The sequence below is a fragment of the Musca vetustissima genome, unplaced genomic scaffold (assembly GCF_032173495.1).
Source record: "Musca vetustissima isolate MV318-11 ecotype Yass unplaced genomic scaffold, APGP_CSIRO_Mvet_v1 utg320, whole genome shotgun sequence".
NCBI classification, from domain to species: domain Eukaryota; kingdom Metazoa; phylum Arthropoda; class Insecta; order Diptera; family Muscidae; genus Musca; species Musca vetustissima.
In genome coordinates this window covers 63210-78559 of record NW_026875384.1, presented here as the reverse complement: position 1 = coordinate 78559, position 15350 = coordinate 63210, and the positions used below count along the sequence as shown (strand labels likewise).

General features: G+C 30.8%; 1 protein-coding gene across 1 annotated transcript in view; it reads right to left on the bottom strand.

Moving 5' to 3' along the window:
- LOC133337840 (small ribosomal subunit protein eS21) overlaps positions 1-6208 on the bottom strand; it is a 378405-nt gene extending 372197 nt beyond the window's left edge. Inside the window, exon 1 of the mRNA XM_061546046.1 lies at positions 6194-6208. The gene's annotated coding sequence lies outside the window, so the exon portion shown is untranslated. The remainder of the gene's footprint in view (positions 1-6193) is intronic.
- Positions 6209-15350: the final 9142 nt, after the last annotated feature.

Genomic DNA, 15350 nt, shown 5'->3' with positions numbered 1-15350 from the left:
ATACCCTTGCAAAATGTCAGTTACCAAACGAACGAACGAACAATCGACCGCCACCGCACCACCACTTCTCTCATTCAGTAATGCCATTAGTTGGGGATGTTCATTCTTGTTGTCATAATTCCCAGAAGATACAACAAGCATGGCATTGCCATTTCTATTATTCTGACATATAAAAAAAATATAAAAAATAAGAGCAAAAACAATAACTAGGTATGTATTGAAACAATCATTGGAGGCAATGTGTGAACATTGTTTATAAATTTAAATAAAACAAACACACACACACCCACACCTAAGCAAGCAAAAAAAAAAAAAAAATACAATGAGTGCTTTTCATTTTTCTAGAGGTAGCTAACGTGTAAAATGTGACAAATTACATTTTATATATTTTTTAAGGAGGGCATATTAGGAAGATGGTGGTAGCATAACATAAAAATCCCGATTTTAGATAATCTACGTAGTGCTCTGAAAAATTATCCTATAATGGATGGGAAAGTTTCAGGGCCTCTGTTGATGCGTTTACGATATTCGCCTCTTTGCTGGTCCTTTAGGGGTATCAAGTTCTCGAAACCCGTACTAGCTAAGCGATACCTGGCCACCAAATTATGCCAAACAAGTACTGATGGCCAATAATCCTTTTTTCGATTTTTTGTCCTTCTTGGGAATAACAGTGTCTTGTTAAATCGACTAATCGGAGTTATAAACCAACTTGGTGAACTCTACTGACCTTTAATGTCTGATTTCTGATTTCATCGAACTGTAGTTAGCCTGATACTCTGGATTATACAGATTGACTTCAGTATTTTATAAAAAATTTTAAGTATTTTTTCCTAATTTTGCTGTCATTATTCCGAAGCTCTACAATTTTTTTAAATTCTATGAATTGTTTGTCCCTTGGCCGATAGCCTTTTCACAATTGTTCCTGCTGAATTTATTACATAGGTTACTTTGTATTTTAACCAGCTATAAAGAAAACAATTGTATATATCTGTTAGTACTCGACTCGATTCTCTGAATATGTTTGTAAGACATAGAATAAACACTTAGGCAGGAGTGAGCAGCGGCACATAATGTTAAAAATAAGAAAATCACTTTTGACACGTAAGACAGCAGTAAATCAAAAAATATAAATTTTACATTAGTTGTGGTAATTGAGATGAGCACGAACCGAATACCAATACTTACACCAACAGCTACGACGACCTAGTACGAAATAAAGCAACAACGACAGCACCAATAAACCAAACCTCAACGGTAAATGGGAAACGGAAAGAAAATATTAACATAAACACCGGCGAGTTAACACACACTCATCTACATACAGTAATCATATATTTGTTTGTGTTGGTTGTGTCTATGTGTCTATATGTTGAATGGAAATAAGCGAGCGTGATATTATGCATGTCTTTGTTTATAAGCTATTACCATTATAAATGGCTGTAAAAATGTTAAGGTGATTTAAATTTCATAGATTTTTGGTTGTTGCGGTTATAATCAAATTGAAAAACACATCGTTCGCCCACACACAATTTGGTTACACCTCAAAGTACTCAAAAACCCAAATACGCACACACACACAAACACGCGCGACCATAGACACCGATATATTTTATATCCAGATAAACATATGTGCAAAATAAAATTTCAATATAATAATAATTATGCAATAATTTTTAAACATAAACCGCTTAATATGACATTAAAATTATACGCCCTTGCCGCTTGCCTCTCTGACCAGCATATGCAAATGTTTTCGACCAGTGATTTGTAAAATACGAATATTTGTTTATAATTTGTGTCTCTATTTTAAATTAAATATTTATAAAAGCCATCAGTTGATCGAATTTATATTATATTTGATGTGGTATGGGGTGGTTTGAGGGGGAAGATTATATTAATGTTTCTGTACGACCGCAGGCGATAGTAGTCGGTGTGTGTATTTAGGTATTTCCTTCATAAACAATTTGTTTATAACTTTTTGGACTTTCAGCCGACATACAATAACAATACGGACAGACAGAGTTAATTCCAAGATATATTCAATTAATATTCATTTTAAGTGGAATAAAATTTCCCATTTTCAAATTAATTTTTAAACCTTTTATTTAAATGCTTTCATATATGGCTATTGCGAAATCACTTCTCCCCATAATGTTTACATGTAATGGTTGCATGCTTTGTCCGCACACGTTTCGAAATTCATGTAATATCCCCTTTGGCGTTATCTCTATATTTGTATATTATTGCTTAAAAATTATATGCACTTTAAACGTGTCACAAATTAAATTTTAATGTTACACAAAAAGGTACTTAAAACACACAACAAAATATATTTAAATGCATAATTTAACCATTGCAAAATGACAATTGTTGCACAGCGTACGAACGAACAGTGTTGTGTAAATGCAAAACGATAGAAATACTTTGAAGTAGATTGTAAGGTTAGTGGTTTTTAACGTGTATGAAACATAACTACCTAGATTTTTATATTATCTAATATTTCTTGGAAATAAAGTACAGTTTAATGGCAATTTAATAAAAAATTATGTCTTTATCAATTTTGAGAATTATTTCGACATTATGTATATTTAAATACTTTTTTTTAACTCTGCAAAATTGTAGTTCTAACTTTATATGCTTCCAGTGGCAACATTGTGACCACTACAATTTTCACAATTTACATACATACATATGTATGAGAGTGTAATTGAATAGAATTACAACATTTATTTACAAACACCGTTTTTCTATTCGTTAATTAATATTATGAAACATTGAATATCGTAAATATTCATGAATAGGTCATATCATCGTAGTGTTTCACGAAAATTACATTGTTTTGTATTTAGAATTTATTATTTAATGTGAAACATTTTTGCATCACGGCGATTTGTACAATACAAATAAATACTCGAAACACAAAACAAAAAACATTGTTTTGTAATTTGTAAACAAAATGGGGCAATTAAAACAAGAAACTGCAATTTATTATTTCAATTCAAATACAAGTGGAATTTAAATATAAGTGTCATATACATTTGTATGTATGTTATAATTGCAGAGAACACACTAATCAGTCATTAGGAGGAGAGAAATCTATATTCGAAAAATATTGGTTTGAATCTCTATACGTGAAATATTGAACTATTAGATATATATGAAAAAAAAAATAAATGAAATATAATAAATAAACCGAATATCTGTCCTGACGCACTTTGTAGTACACGGATCGTCATATCTCTCTACATCGACTATGATCTAGATGTTTATCAGTCCGTCTACCCATTAACAGTTGTAAGCAAAGTAACAGTCACAGTTGTGAAACAATCGTCACGAAATTTTGCACATCCAGTTCTGGCCGAAGAAGACACTTATTGTGTTTGGTAAAATCGTTAGTATTGCCATTATCCAACTAGAAGTCGGAAATGCTGCGCTAATAGCTCTGACATTTTGTATAAAGTTTCGGTTCTGGTCAAGTCTGACATCTATAGCTTTTGGTGGTTATCGGATGACGTTTAGGGTATGAAATATGCTAACAGTATTTTGTCAGCTTTTCTGGTCGATCTAAAGGCCGCATTTACAACCCGAACATCAATAAACCAATAAATATGGGAAAGGGAGCAAGGGCATTTTTAATGCGTTGTATATTCTGATATTGTTTAGTAGTATTATTATTACACCGCTTTCGCAGAAAATTGAAGTTCAGTGGTAGTTGAGTAGGACATCGTATGGATAGCCCTGTCGGACTATACAGCTAATCTTCTTAATTTAATATTTGGAAACTCTAATGAAGCACACGGAAATTTCAAAGTGAAATCGAAAAACGATATTTTTCCAAGCAATTTTTCTATTCGGAATGTCTGTAGTATGTCATTTAGATATGCTGCAGCTCCAAATCGGACTTTTTCAACATGTGTGTCTATTTTTCATTATTGAGTTTTCTCTGAAGAAAAAAAGCCTGAAGGCAAACATTAACAAATTAAGTAATGTTGAATGAAGGGTATAACATTACAGTTCGGATTGTTTTACTTTGTTCTCGGAAAACTCTTGACGACTGAGTGCCTATTATGACCACTAATATATTTTCTAAATTAACATTCTTTATTTGCAGTTATTTTAATAAGTAAGCAAAAATCTCGCAAAACTACAAACGATGACAAATCAATTATCCCAAACATGACAAGCGTTGCACGGATATTTGACTAGTCAGTTTTCGTATTTAATAGAATGACAATTTTGAAATATGTCCGTGTATTGCTTGTTGTAATGTTGTCGTTTACAATTATTAAGCCATACATTGCAGAGGTGAACATGTATATGTGCCAATTGTTTGTGAAGGAGGACCCGAAGTATTTACAGCTTTGTCAATCCACTCCTCCAATAGATAATCACTGACAAATGTTGAGTGTGTTCTAAAAACTATATTTGCATAGTTTGCTGTTACCTGGCTATCTGTTCGTGTGTCATTCTCTCTCTCTCTCTTTGGCTGTCTACTTGCCTCTTTGATGACTCTGTTTACCACACGTTACTGATCTGTGGAGAAAGTTGTTGGAAGGTGAAACGAACGGAGGTGTATATTCAAATGTCCATCAATTGTCAATTGCGTGATAAGCCATCTCTTACGGGCACAATTAACAACGAGGACGTCCAAAGTGCCAGTCCGTCAGACATACCGAGTGTCGTGGTTAATGTCATTTGAAAATTGTGATGTTCTATAAACCAAATAAATGGTCACTTAGTTTTCGATGTTAGTAATTACGACAAGTTAGCATATGGTAAAAATTGTGACAACAACACCTATTAAAGCAGGCAAATAGGTTGTATAATGCTGATTACTTAGTTGCAGATTTTTTTGTTGTGCTCGCTGTGAACAGTTTTCTTTTACGACAGGTATAAGAGATAACAATTTGGTTATAAAAAAAATGCTGATGGTTTCAGCAAGATTTCATTAAAGAGGGTAATGTAACTGAAGATTATGTAAAAATATATGTCTAAAACTCCTAATAATAACTCACAAAAATTTGTTGTTTGTTATAAAGTCATTTTTTATTTTCCGAATTAACATGTAGGCATTTAGAGAAATAAAATATAACAGATTAACATTTTTTTGAGGTTCTAAAATAGTTATAAATATAAGTCACTTACCATTTTATGTGTTAATTCTTTATTTCATGGTCATCTGCAAGAAAAAACAAAAGTGATTGGCAAATGTTAATAAAAATTGATTAAACATCATAATGTGTTTTAGGGCCAGCAGTGCGTATTAGTAACACTATTTGTTTTTAATTATCATACAACATTGCGTATAAGTTATTTTTAATGGACTGTGCAATCGAGCAGTTGTTAGTTAATATGTATTACAAACAACAATAACAACCACTTGGTAATGATAAACTTGACCCAATTATTGCTTAATCAGAGTAATTGTGTTCACAGCCTCGTCATAGTAATTTGGCCACATTTTGCGTTTCTCCATAGAGATAAAGCCGAAAAAAACACATTACTATGGCCAATTTGCTAAGCTATTAGCAGAAATGCCACTTAATTCGTGTCACTTGTGCTTTCAGTTAAATAGCTAATTAACAACTTATAGCAGACACGGTTTTGCAGCTTCCACTGTTTTTTTTTTCTCTATCTCTCTCAGCTTAGCTACTTACTACGACTTAATGCCGCCAGACTAGCCAGGGCATTATGAAATGACGATAAAGATGAAGCTTAGAACACTTAAGAAGCAGAATGAACAATAAACACTAAAGTAGCTACTAATCAAAAGAGAAGAACATAAGCTTTCAATTACGAAAAAAATGAACGTTAACGGCTACTGGGCGAGTAACGCAGTTATGATAGTGGACGAGAAAGGAGTGACAATTTTAGATTTGAAAAAATGGGGAAAATGAAAATGCAAGTCTATTGCAAGTAATCTGTGAATACGCTACACCAATGTGGGTGGCAAATTTTGGTTATTTAAGAAAAAAGGTTTAACAAGCATTTCATCTTCTTAGTGCATGAGTGTGTTGTAAGGATGCATTCAACATGTGTATGGACAATATTGTCAATTTATTAATATTTCATTTTCAAAACATCGCCTTTTTTGTTTTCTTACTAAATCAATAATTTTTGGTACATATATAGAGAAAAGTGTCCTGAATCCAAATCCGTTCGCGATCAAATTTTTGGTTGGGCCGAAAAATAGTTTTTTTTAGAAATTTTAACGCACAAAATGTCCACCTTCGGATGAGTATTTCTCTGAAGCCGTACATACAACATAGACAAATAATATATATTAAACCGTTCAGATTCGCGAGTACAATAACCCTAAAATTAATTTTTGGAAATTCGTGAATGCGCATTGAAACTAGAAGAAAAATTCAAAAAACACTTAAAATCGAGATTCAAAATGTCAGCATCATTTAATGGTAGATGCAGATACATTTTCGAAAAACGATACATGAGGGATGTACTCCTTAAAGTAAACACAACATCCACGTAAATGAACAGTTCATTTTGAATTTGAATATTGAATTTTTCTCATGTACTTTAATAATTCCGGAGTTAATAAAGGGGTGGGCCTCGGCTTCAAATTTATAATATTGCCCAATATATACTTTTGGAAAATATTTCGACTTTATACTGTTCGGGATTATTGGAAGTTGTATTCGAGCAACAGGAGTATTCTTTCAAGAATATTTCTGGAAGGTACCCTCGAACTACAGAAAGATATATTGTAAAGATATTAGGATATAATGAATATTTTTGAAATTTCTAGCAAAAGACGTGGATTTTTTGAGAACGTTTTTTTTATATTTTCCTGTAACACAAGTATTGTTTGATTCAAACAAACAAACTTTCACACTAAATCTATAATTTCGTTGTACTATTAAAAAGTATTTGTGGAGAATTTTTTGAACTCTTCAATCATATATCTCCTTTAAAAATCCCCTCACTCTCTATATTCAAAAGCTACTCTTACAAAGTAATTGGTTAGTCAATATCTATCTATTGGTCATTGTTGTCAAAACAATACCCGCCTTCCATTGTTCTTCAGAAGATATGTTTGAAAACATACACACAATAGAAATATAACAATATAGCATATTTTGCTGGACCTTCTCCCCAAACCCTATTCGCTAGTGTGCGTATTTTACTCTTTTCCATCAAAATTCTTGCAGGGGAAAAAGTTTTGATTTCATTCACTTGAAATGTGAAATTGTTCATTTGTAGCACGTTTTTTAATTAACTGCTACGTAAAGTGTAAGTCATTTTGTAGAGTACAAAACGTGTTGTCATTGTATCCAAATGGAATCCCGGCACGTAGTATCCTGCAATGATGGTAAAAAGTCATCGACAGTGTACCACCGATAGTGTACACCAGGGAGAGGTAGTAGTAGAAGGCCACATGGATGCCAAAAAAAGCCAAAGTAAATTGAAGAATTCCCATTAAATCTTGTACGCATATTAAAAACAACAAAAGCGTAGTGAAGCCGCTCTCGCACACAGTAGAGACAAACCACAGTAATTGGCCTCAAATTGTTATTGGACCACTCGGCAGCAAACATTTAGGGGTAGGTCGCAAGCAAGTGTTGTGTCTGCAACAAGAAAGAAAATGATTTCCAAAGAAAATCAAATTGAGTATTTAATGGGAAAACGTTCAACTAAGATTCAGTGATCCAACAAATCTTATGACTGATTAAATGGAATTAATTAGCCACATTTATTCAATTTGGGATGACATTGTAATTTTTTAAGGGTCGCATTTTTATTCCTATGGCTGTTGAGTAATTTTGGCAATTACAGTTTAATTATATCTATACGTTTTAGATAATCAATATAAAAAGAGATTTGAGAAAATAATACAATAGAAAATAATAATGTTGTAAAATTACGATATGAGTAGAGTAACGCCGAAGTGAAACGAATACAGAAACCAAAATTTGCCTTTTTACTATTTAATCAATAAAAAGCCATAGAATACAATACTTCCTAGATCAAAGAGTGACGCTTGGCCATCAATATACCAAAAATAATTTTCTATCAACTATTCTATATTTTTACAAACAATTCGCTTCATAACCCCTGCTATCCTCTGCTAATATTTCCAATTTCTTTCTTTTTAAATTTGCCAGATTTTCTCAAGAAGCAAAAAAACGAAATAAGAAAAATTCAATAAAGCTTATTCGTTATTCTATCGTTGGTAATTTCGTCAGCAACATTGTAATTTCTATTAATTCCATTTTTTATTATTCCCTTATGATCGAGTGATGAAATCAGCTTTCACACAACTCAGAGTTAATCAAACAAAAATTGAAATCATAACGAACGCAAAAGGAAAAGGCAGAACCCATGGATTTCCCAAAACGGGACGGGGCACAAAAGCGTTTCTTGGAATTTGATGCCGACGTAGAAGAGGGGCAATGTTTGGTGTAGCTCATACTGGAACTCATACGCATCAACGTTTTGTCCATGTCAGTCACTGGGTCTGTTGACAATGGAATGACTTTCACATGTGAAGAACATGAAAAAATTGATCTGTAAAAAATCATTAATTGGAAATCGTTAGACATGAAGACAATGAAATCAATGTTGTCAACTACATATTGCACACAACCACCAATGAAAGAAAACCGAAAGACTAGAGAAAAATGTAAAAGCATCAACGATGACGATGATGATGACGGCAGAGAGAATAATACATTGATGAGGATGAGGAATTAAATTCTCCCAAGACGAGGGAATCCGAAACCAGTTAAAAGGAAGACAACAAAAAATTAAGACATTTATAACAGGGACAATACATCTTTTACTTGATTGTAAGTTTTTTCTGTTCACATTTACGACTATATTTTGTATGGTATCCAATAACATATGATTCACATGTGAGTTGAGTAAAAACAAGTAGATGTGTGTATGTCATTGACATGAATAAACGGAGAAAAGTATATAAGACAACCAAATATAAGAGGATTTATAAAAGCCAGTTTCTTTTGAGAAAATAACATTTTAATACATATTTATGTAATTTTAATTAAACAAATGAATAAATATTTCAAAAAGAAGCCGAATAAATAATATGCCTAACTGATCGTATTTTATATATAATTAATATAGGACAGATTTAATTACCAATATTTGAGAATTTAGTGCCACCACTCCAATTTATTTTAAAGAGTTAAGCAATGAATTAATGTCCTGCGAGCTACTAGCACCACGATAACCATATTTCCATAATTATCGCATGAACTAAACACGAGATTTCTGGAAAGGGTACTTTGAGTGCAATTTGGAATTGATAAACGGTTGGAGGTATACAAACTAGACCGATTCAATTTTTCGTAATATGAAGATTGGTGACGAAAATTATAGTTCTGGTGCTTTTAGCTCTTGGGCCCTGATTAATAGTTGTTTAGCGGTAAACAACTAACTTCAAATCATCAAACGTTGGGTTATGAAACTATTTATTTAGAACAATTAGAACAATTAATGTTAAACAAAGAACAATTAATGTTTAAACGATTAAAAAGGAAATTATTTGTAATTAGAATTATGTATCATACCATTTGCAGAATTCATTTATATATTGCTAATATTCATTAAAAATTTTGGAATTTAAATTGAAAATATAATGACTTCACTTATTATTTCAATTTTTGTATTTGACATTCGCCGTTTACTTTTTAATTTGGTATTTATAATTTATTTATAATTCAAATATTTTTTTACAAAATTTCAATTTTTTTAAATGAGTTTATTGTAATTTCTGAATATAAAATATCACTTATTATTTCAATTTTTGTATTTAGTATATTTTGGTATAATTTCTGAAATAAATCGGTATTTTAACCTCTATAGGGAATATTTTTGTTAGGCGATGATTTTTCTCATAAATATTTATATTTGTTGCAGGAATATTTTAAAACGCTTTATTGTCTTGCACAATACTCGTATTGAAATGCAAAAAAATAACAATTTCAATCTAATATATCAAACATAAAATTTCAAATCTAGTCACTCATTAAGGTACGACTATATTTCATATTATTACAAAAAATTAAAAAAAAATCAAATGTTGAACTCAACAGCATTGCCAGTTGCAAGAAAAAAAAATGCTGTTCACAAAAAAGTGCGGCTAAAATGAAAAGAGTACTAAAAATACATGCGCCCTGACGACTACTCGACAAACTCACGTGTTCGACCCAATGAGAGATGATTTTACCTTTAGCCGGCTTCTTAACTACACTTCTCTTGCTCTCCATGCTCTGTTAAACAAACGTTATTCGACCGTTATAAGTGTTATCGTTACAGTGGCAATAACAGACGACTGAAATATTGACTGGGACTACGACAACATTTTTACTATTGAATGAAAATTAGACGTGTACCATACTCTCAAAGAGAAATTCAGAGAGTACGGGAATTGAAAATATGTGAGCGTGTATCCTTTGTGTGTACTAAAACCTTCTCTCGTCTCTGCTAACAGAAACGAAGTATGTTTGTGAGTTCGTTGTGTGTAGAAATTAACTGAAGTGTAACAAAAATCGAGTGGAATTGTATAGGTGTCGTATACAAAACTGCGACAATTTTCGTAAGGCAAATTCAGTACACGGACGTTATTTGCTAACGAAGCACCAGCCAGTTTTGTTAGAGCGGCTAACAAAATGTTGTGACTTGTGTGTGTTTTGAAGGAAAATATTGCTAATGCCATCCAATGGCCACACTAATTGAATTCCGCAATGAGATCGTGTAAACAACAACGACAACAAATTTGAAAAAGAAGTGTAATTGTGTGAAAATGCTACAAATACAAATATGTATTATTTCTTTTAAATAAAATGTGTTCCATTGAAATGATTTATTTTTCCCAAAAAATTGGAAATGATTTAAATTAGAAATTATACGACCAACAAATGTCATCACGATTCAAAAAAGGATATACAAATTATTAAAAAAAATCCATGTGAAATCATCTCGTAAAGCAAAATTATACACATAAATCAATATGACCTCCTTAAAGTATGCTGAGGAAAAAATATTTGTAAAAATCTGCCTAAGTATATACCTGTAAAAATCTGTAGTAACAAATTGTATCCTCGACCGTCATAAGAGCAAAAGGAAAGCCAACAAAAAATAGTCATCATCCGGTGGTAGATGTGATAGAAGAAGTGAAATAAAAAAACTATATCGCAAACCCAACGTTGGTTGTTGTTGTTACGTGGTAGTGTGCATGGAATATGATGAGGATGCCTGAAATGTTCATAAGGAAATTTAGCAGAATCAAGCAAAAGTAGGTTAACATTTTCTTTCATCTTATGGTGCAAAATGTCTTGTTTTCAGGCGAACGCACACACACACACATGTTCGCACACATACACACACACAATTATGAGCCTTAAATATAATAATAATCACAAATGAAACGTAAATTTTGTATGGAAAATTATAAAAGTTATTTGACTAAATGTTCATGTGCCATGGGGAAATGTTTATAATTAAAAGTAAATACACCCACACACACACACAGAAATATTTGTTTTAGAACTATTTATCATCTTTTAAGATTTATATGGTGTATAAAGGATATGTGTGTGTGTGTTTATTTAGCAAACCCCAAAAGTGTGCTATGCAAATAATACATTTGATATATTTGCAAACAAATATACAGTTGTTGTTGTTGTGGTTATTTATGCTATTTATCATTATAGGCTCATTATCTAAGGAATATATTATATGGTTTGGATAATTGTTTTTTATTTCAACTCTTCTTTCAAACCATTTAAATGCCTATGTTGTATTTGATGATTTGTAAGAAAGAAACAAAAAATAAACAAACATTATTTATTTGAAGGAAGAAAAAAAGTAAAACTTTTTCCAAATCGAAATCCGTTAAAATACTTTATTCCACGAATTTTGTAGAAAGTTGAATGCTTATAATGAAATGGTTGGGTAAAGTTTTTAATATTTTGCATAAACGAAAATATTATTTTATCACAAATCAAGTTGGTTATTTAGGGGTATTTATCTGTTCCTTATTTTCGTTTTTTAAGATTTATTATTAATTTTCTTGAAATTTTAATAGAAGTGATTGTTTAATGTTTATATTAGTTTTATTTTAAAATCAATAGAGTAGTTCAGTTAAACTTTAAATATCAACAATATACATTCAGTTTTGTATATAATATTCATATATTCAGTTTCTATATAATCGGTCGGAACACTTATGTGTTGGCTCGGAGGGTTTCTTAGAAGCAAACGAAGTTGAACCACGAAAACCCCTACTATGGGACGGGACCTATTGGAAAATATTTTGACACATCCATATAAATTGCATGAACCCTGAGGTTGATTTATTCATCTGAAAATTAAATTAATCTAAAAATTATAGAAAATTTGTTAGATTTTAAATTACGGGAAATCGGACAGTACTGATATATTACACATTAAAACGCTAACGGCCAATTTTTTTAGAATTGGTTTTAGAATCTTCAATATTTGCAATGTTAAGAGTTATCCTTAATTATTTATGTCGAACTGGGCCGACTACATGATACCCTTTACCACTTTGGATATATTCTACATATGTATCCTAACAGACGTCGCCTTTTCGAAAGGAAATTTACATAAAATTGCATTCTGCAACCAATGCCAAATTTTGTAAATCGATTTAAAGTAAACTTAACACACGCTATTTGGTATGCTGCACTGTTTAAAGTTTAATCTCAATCAGACACCCATTGATGATTTGGTGCATAATAACCATGAATAGGTCGAAATTATAAATGGAAGCTATGCTATATCTAAATTTGATGCGATTTCAAGGAACGATTAGATTAATTTATATTAACTTCAGTACGTTGTGTCAATCGGCCTAGCTATGGGTCTTTAGTGCACCATTTACATAAAATCTGAACCAATTTTCACGAAACTGGCCACACATCATTCTAGACTTAATTCATTACGCTATGCCAAAATTCGTGTTAATCGTAAAATATAGTGTGGCTTTGGTGCTACTTTAACATACAATCGGAACATTATATATATATATATATATATGAGCTATATCTAAATCGAACCGATTTTCACGAAACATAGAACAATAGGGTTCAATAGAGTTCGTCCATAGGCAAAATAAATGAACCGTACAAAATTTCATCCAAATCGGATTATAAATGCAACCTCTACTTTGTTTACAATTTAACATCAACAGACGGGCGGTCATGCATAAATCGACTCATAAAGTGATTCTATGAATATTCTCAATAGGAACCATGGGTCTATCTCGAGTCATTTTGCCTGTTACAAACAGATGCGCATATAATACCATGTACCACAGTGTGGTGAAGGGTATAAAAAATAATTGTTTCGCAATTAAAAGAGTTTATTTTTTATTTTGCCACCAAAACCGCGAAAATGTCCATATATCTGATATTCCGATATATAGTCCTAAATTCAACAGGAATATTGAACAGTGACTCCATAACTTTTAGATTATGTTAAATTTATCTAAAGGATATTTTTTTCATATTGAACAATATTGAGTACAATTTTAAGTTGAAGTGTCATTTATTGTGAAGTAATGAATATCTGCTAAATGAAAATAGTTATTTGAGACCAAAAGGCAAATTTATGTCAATTAAATGACTAGTTTTACTCTATCAAATTGAATAAACAATTCACTTCAATAACATTATAACTTCATCAACAAATTCCAAGAATTTATTGATTTCTCAAGGTTGTTGTTGTTTTTTTGTCCTTAATTGACGATTGCATAGAACAATAAATCAAATTTTATTTTCAGATAATTTGTAAGAACGCAATATCATTTAATAGAGTTGATTTCCTTTGTTCCGAGGTACTTTATACTGTAATCAAATTTCAATGGAAATGACAATAATTACAATATGTGTATATGTGTCAAAGACTGGCAATTGTATAGTGTAATTTATCATTCATCAAATTATGAATTCTTATTGAATTTCATCCTATATGATTTTCAAAGAAATTTTCGTGTTCGATTGTGACAGTTACTTCAAATGAATTTTCCACAGAGAAGATTCACTCAAGTGCTTAATTATTTATAACTACAAATTAAAGAATTAATTATTGATTGTCTTGAGTGGAGTAATAATGTTAGAATAAGAACAAAATACATATTACATATTTCTAAAAATTCCGGAATAATTTATCAATATACATAGCATTGAACACAAACATAATATTATAATAAGTAATTTGATTTATATTAATGTCAGGATTTATTACCTATCGCGGAAGTTAATTATAATTATATAATACCCATACCCAAGAGGATTAAATGATTATTGTCATGTTGGACGAAAACTGTCGATGGGAATAATTAAAAAAAATTGTATAAACAATGTGCATATGTATGTGGATGTCATATACATTCTAATACTGTATTGGAATATTTGAATTTGACTATCATAATGGCAAGTGAATACAATACTAAACATACAAGAATAAATTGTTCCAAAGGTTTTGTCTGCCAACAAAAATTAAATAATCGTTAAAGCGCCGATTTCGCATTGAGAATGGAAAGTAAAATAATTTAACTTATACAAATTAATTAAATCAACGAGAGGTTAGTGAGACATCGTGAATTCCTAAATTCAATTTTATTTACAATTTGTTGTACTATTATAAGACAGTTTTGTTTGCCTTGTCTTTAGATTACAACAGTTTTGAATTGGATATCAATAATAGCAATTTCTAGAAGTAGCAGATAGCGGACATATTTTTGTTAAATATAGCCCTTTATCAATCCTGCATTCATTCTACGTTTTTCCCATATCTTATGGCAGATATTGCAAAAGGTTCACTTCTAAATAAATTTACAAATAAATACAATTATAAATTCACATATGTCAATTTACATATTTAATTTCATTTAAAAACGGAGTAAATTCATATTTGCATTAATTGAAAAGTCACTATAGCCCATCTTACATGAAATAATTATATTATTTACTTTTTAATTCAATAATAATTTCTATTTGAGTGATTCGGATTGGTTTTTTTACTTATGTTTTTATTATTTATTTACATTTCATATTTAATCTGCATAATTTGTTTGGTAGAATATTATCAGTCAAACATGACGCACAAAAATATGCATTATTTTGTTTTAGTATTTTTATTTCACAAATTTAAAACTATTGTTGCAATACATAGAGATATCTGTATTTTTTTATCATTTCATGTTTTTGGAAATAAATTGTTGTTCTATTCTTTTTTAGAGTGGAATAAATTAAATGTATTATAAACAAATGATCATTAGCTACAATAGTGAATAACTCAATGCGATGTTTCTGAAAATTTTATTGTAATGATTTTATGCA